The sequence below is a fragment of the Eulemur rufifrons genome, chromosome 20 (genome assembly GCF_041146395.1).
Source record: "Eulemur rufifrons isolate Redbay chromosome 20, OSU_ERuf_1, whole genome shotgun sequence".
Taxonomy (NCBI): domain Eukaryota; kingdom Metazoa; phylum Chordata; class Mammalia; order Primates; family Lemuridae; genus Eulemur; species Eulemur rufifrons.
The window spans coordinates 41,784,573-41,790,424 of NC_091002.1; positions in this window are offsets into that span (position 1 = coordinate 41,784,573).

A 5,852-nucleotide genomic window follows, 5' to 3' on the forward strand; every position below is an offset into this window, starting at 1 on the left:
CGCCGACCCCTGCCGGGCCCCCGCGGCGGCGTGGAGGCCCGCGTGGAACGTCGCCAAATAGCGACAGCCCCTCTCCCGGCGCGGCCACCGCCCAGGCTTTTGGGGAGCGTCTCTCAAGTGCTCTGTGCTCGGACGCCCCCCTGTCAGGAGCCAAGGGGTAATCTACGAAGTCTGCCCCATCTCGTTGCCCACTGCGGCAGAAGAGCGGGGATTGTAAGGCTTGGGGTTCGGCCCATACACCCTCATTCATTCATTCATTCATTCTTTGAATTCACCATTTTATTGAATGCCGGACACGGTTGTTGGCTCTGGGGATGATACAAAGAACAAAACAGTTAAATCTCTGTCCTCGTGGAAGTTACGTTCATGTGGGAGGAGAAAGAAACCAGTTAGTGGTATCAGTACTGATAACAGGTAAGAACACAATAAAACCGGAGAACGTACTCCAGGCGGGCTAGAGTGGTCAAGGAAGGCCTCACTGAGCAGGTGACATGAGCTGAGACATGTAATGATGAGAAAGAGCCAGCTGTAGAATAAGCTGGGGGAAGAGCATTCAAACCAACGGGGAACAGCACTGCAAAGGCCCTGAGGTAGGAAAGGGCCTGATCTGTCACCAGGTTGAATCCAAGGCCATCGTGGTTGACAAAATCTGGTGAAGTAAAGAGAGGAATAAGGATGAGCTTGTAGCTCTAGGCAGGGTCCACGTCCCCTAGAATCAGAAGTAGCATAATGATAACAGTTGTCAAAGTGAAGACATCTCTGTCTGTCTGTCTCTCTCTCTCTCTCTCTCTCCATTCCATCTGGCCCCTAATTCTCATCCTGCGGGCAAATTAGTATCCTACCCTCATCACGTTGGTGTGGGGCCATATCCAAAACAATGCTTTAAGGTCAGCTTCAGTCCAGAGGACCTCAGGAGGCAGTGAACAGTTCACTAGAGACTCATGGTGAGGACTAGCACTGCCTTCAAGGAGCTGCCAGCAGAACTGGGGAGGCAGGTGTCCCCCATGTAGACACATCTGAACCTAGGACACTGACTTGGAGTGCCAGAAGCAGTGAGGAGGGGAGAGGACATTGCAGGGATTCTGTGACAATCAACAATAATCCTGATTTCTATTCCCAAGGTGATTTATACTTTTTACAGTGTTTCTTTGATCCTTGAAGTGAAGGCTCTAGAGCCAGACTGCCCAGGTTCCCTGACCCCCAGCTCTTCCATTCTTAGCTGGATAACCTTAAGCAAGTCACTTAAACTCTCTGTGCCTTGGTAAAATGGGGGATGTTATTAGTAACAACGTCATCAGGTGCTTGTGAGGATTTGAGTAACACACCCAAAGCCTGGCACATAGTAAACACACATAGCTCTCACCTAATCCAACACCCTGGGAAGTGCGACAGGAGAGAAGAGACTTCAACAACAAAAAAGGAAAGCAGAGAATTCTGACACAGATAGATGTGAGTTCAAATCTTGACTTGGCCTCTCCTAACCGTGTGACTTTGGACAAGTGACTTATCTCAGAGTTTCTGTTTAAATGGCCCAGTGCTGCCCACCCCACAGGGATTAGATGTGGATTAAGTGAGATAAGGCAGGTAAACCTCAGCTAGAAATCCCAAACTAGCTGGAATAATCTGACTTGCAAATACTTTTTTTTGGCCCACACAATGCCCCCCTCCCCAACCTCCTATCTAGAAAACATTTTTATTTATTTTTATACTTTTATTTTTTGGAGACAAAGTCTCTGTTGCCCAGGCTAGAGTGCCGTGGCATCAGCCTAGCTCACAGCAAACTCAGACTCCTGGGCTCAAGCAATCCTTCTGCCTCAGCTTCCTGAGTAGCTGGGACTACAGGCATGCGCCACCATGCCCGGCTAATTTTTTTTCCCATATATTTTTAGTTATCCAGCTAATTTCCTTCTATTTTTAGTAGAGACGGAGACTTGCTCTTGCTCAGGCTGATCTCGAACTCCTGACCTCGAGCAATCCTCTCGCCTCAGCCTCCCAGGGTGCTAGGATTACAGGCATGAGCCATCACCACGCCTGGCCGAGGAAACATTTTTAAACAGAAAAGTTGAAAGAAGCCAGGCACAGTGGCTCAGGCCTGTAATCCCAGCACTTTGGGAGGCTAAGGCGGAGGATCACTTGAGGCCAGGAGTTGAAGAGCAGCCTGCGCAGTGTAATGAGATGCTGGAGACCCCTATCTCTACAAAAAAAAAAAAAATAGAAAAATTAGCCAGATGTGGTGGCGTGCACCTGTAGCCCCAGCTACTTGGAAGGCTGAGGTGGGAGGATCACTTGAGCCCAGGAGTTTGAGGTTACAGTGACACCATTGCATCCTAGCCTAGGCAACAGAGTGAGACCCTGTCCCAAAAAACAAAAAATTATATATGTAAGAAAAGAAAAGTTGAAAGAATGAAATTGCAAGGAATCTACAAGGAACACCTGTACAATCTCCACCTAGATTCAATCATTGTTATTTATCCAAATCTATCTATCTATATTCATATGTGACAAAATCGTTTTTTGCTAAATTATTTAAAAGTAAGTTGCTGCCTTACTAGTACTTCATGCCTCAATACATCAGCAGCAAATTCTAAGGAAAAGAACATTTTTCTCTATAACCACAATAACATGAAGAAAATTAACAATTATACCATAATATCCAGCCTATTCTGGGTAGACAGAGACAGGGAGGCCATTCCACCTCTAGACTGTATATCTATAACCAATCTCTACTTCACGTCCTATCTGAAAAAACAAGACATCAAAATAAATCGGTTATTTTTTTAATGGAAGAAAAAGAAAGATGTCAGGGGATCAGAAGGTCCTCACCTCAAACTCCTCCCTCCACGTTCCTTTTTCTTCTCCAAGTTAGGTTTCCGTCTCACTCAAGCATTCATTCATTCATTCATTCATTTGACTCTTCAGTCCCTCAGGCAAACAACTGACTGTATTCTGATCTCTGTTTAAAGGTTACCTCCTCGAGAAGACCTTTCCTCTAAAGTAGCTTCACCCTCCCATCCCAGCACTCTCCACCCATACTCTTACCCAGCTTTATTTTGCACCGCAGCACCTTTCATCCCCTGATGTTCTATTATACATGTATGTGTCTATTTGCTCATTTCGTCTCCCATATCAGAACATAAGCTCCATGAGGGCAGGGATTTTGTTTCATTTTCTGCTGGATCCTTGCACCTAGCATAGTGCTCAGCAGACAGTGGTTGCTCAATAATTGCTGAAGGCATGTTGAAAGAATAGCAGAGGTGCACTGAGCAGATGCTGGGCATGGTAGATGCAGAGATGACTAAGTGGAAGTTCTTGCAGTTCAGTGGCAGGACCAACAGGAAAGTGAGTAGCCAAGGGACAATGTGATGAGGGCAGGACTCAGCATGGCCGGCAGTGGGGAAAGGTGTCCTGTAAGATTCTGGACGGTCTTTGAGGGGCATTGAGACAGGTTTGCTTGAGGGGTGGAGTTCTGCCTGGCTGGAGCAGCTGGTTCCTCCTAGAAAAAGGCAAAGGCGAGGGTAAGGCTGGAGGGGTCTAACATGGCGGGTTCGCAGGGGTCCTAGAGTCAGACAGACCTGGTGACCACCAGTCCTGCCTCTTCCTTGCCCTCTCTCTGTCATCTTGGCAAGTCACTTCACCTCTCTGAACCTGCATTTCCACATCTGCAAGATGGAGGTCAGACAGCTCCTGGGGCTGCTGTGAGGATTCAGAATAGTGTCTCTCTCTGTAAAGTGCCTCGCAGGTAGCAGGAGCCATCAGCGGGAACCATTGCTATTCCTCCGCTTTTTCCTGTGAGCCATAGGGAGCATCTGGAGGCTTTAGAGCATGGGAGTGTATTCAGAAAGGGAGATACTTGGAGAAATCTCAGGGGAGCACAAGTTGGGCTTGTCAATACCCAATTTCAGGCTGGCCCAAATCAAACACATAAAGAAAAGCATCCATAGCCTAAAGTTAAAAATCACAAGTAACCCTGCTCACCCTTTCAAACTGTGCTGGAGAAAGTCCCAGGCACCCACCCTGAGGAAGCTCTTGCACAATCCGTAAAGAGGAATCATCAGCAGTAGGATAACATCAGGGAGCAATGACTATCTCAGTTCCAACTCCCAGAGGCAGTGGGCAGATAAAGAGCACAGGCATGTGTGTAACTGCTCACCAAGCCCCAGGGCCTTGGCATCAAGTGCTTCCCATGCTGGAAACTCCAGTTGACTGAGTGTTAACCTTGAGGTTCCCCCTGACGGCCCCCAGCCAAGCTGTGGGCTCAGAGCAGAAGCCACCACTATCACTTCCTGCCAGCAGTTTTAAGAACCAGTGCATCATTCGCCACTTTTTCCCTCCACCAAATAACCATCAGTGTTCTGTAGAGCCCCACCAGCTGAGTTCCAGGAAAAGGAGACTCCCCAACCCCATTTGGCCAGTGATGAATGTATAGCATGAGCAAGAAATTTTGTTTTAAGCCTCTGAGATATAGGGGCTATTTGTTAGTACAGCATGACTTGGCCTATCCTAACTCACAAATATACTCTGCTATAACTCGCTTTCTCTTGACATTATTTTTATGTGATATATCCGTAATAATACATGGAGCTTCAGTTTATTCATTTTCACTGCTGTATAGTAATGTCTCATATAACTAGGCCACACTTCTAAAAATTATTTTTCCCAATGATGTCTAAGTTGTTTCCAAATTCTGTTCTTACTGGTCCATAGATCCCCAAAGGGTAATTAAGGCACAGTTACTCAAGTGGAACGGACGCAGGGCAGGCAGAAACAACAGATATTTGTGAACCATATCATGTTTTGATGCCTTCCTGCTTTTACATGCTCAGTTTCTGTTTCCTGGAAACCCTTTGTTCTCTTTCTCCTCATCCCCTAAGACCCAGCTCAAATATTTTTCCTATCATGAAATCTCTCAAAAATTGGCTGGATTCTTGGACAATGTTCTCAACCTCTATTCACCCTTCTTCTTTGGGAAGAGGCTCAAAAGGTGAAAACAGCATTCCACATATTCTCTTGCAGCTGGGAGGTCAGTGGTAAGTTAAAATGCATTTGCGTAGACATAGAGGGTGGAAGAGGGGCAGAGGTCATCTTCCTGGGGCTGTGTTCCAGCAGGCAGCAGGAGTGTGTGCAGTGGAGTCCCCAGTCTGGTCCCCAGATGGGAGGGTGTGCGGCAGCAGGGCAGAGGCAGTGGTGATGGCAGGGGCAGTGGCAGTTTGATGACCACGGAGCATGGCTATGGAGGCAACTCGAACTCAAAACTCCAAGATGGCCCCTGACTTCCACTCTTTCAGCCCTCGTGATGATTTTGTAAGCACCTGTATCCCTGTATTAAATCCTTTTTTTTTTTGCCTAAAATACCAGCAGTGGTTTCTATTTCCTGAACTAAATCCTGACTGATAAAATTCTCCTATGTAGAATAACCATAGGCACTTCTATGAGCGCACTTGTCACACTGTTTCATATGTACATGTGTACATATAGATGAATAGCACTTGAATAGCACTTACTCTGTGTCAGGCACTAGTCTAAGCACTTTATAGCTAACTTACTTGTGAGGCTCTGTGTGTACAAAAAAATTTTTAAAACTAGCCATCCCTTGATGGCCTGTGCCTGTGGTCCCAGCTACTCGGGAGGCTGAGGCAGGAGGATCACTTGAACCCAGGAGTTTGAGGTTGCAGTTGCTATGATGACACCACTGCACTCTAACCCAAGCAATATAGGGGGACCCTGTCTCAAAAACACAAACAAAACATTTTGAGGTGGGTACTATTACCACCCTCATTTACAGATGAGGAAAGAGGAATCTATTAATAGAAGGGTTAAGGAACGTGCCCAAGGTCACACAGTTGATTTCTTGG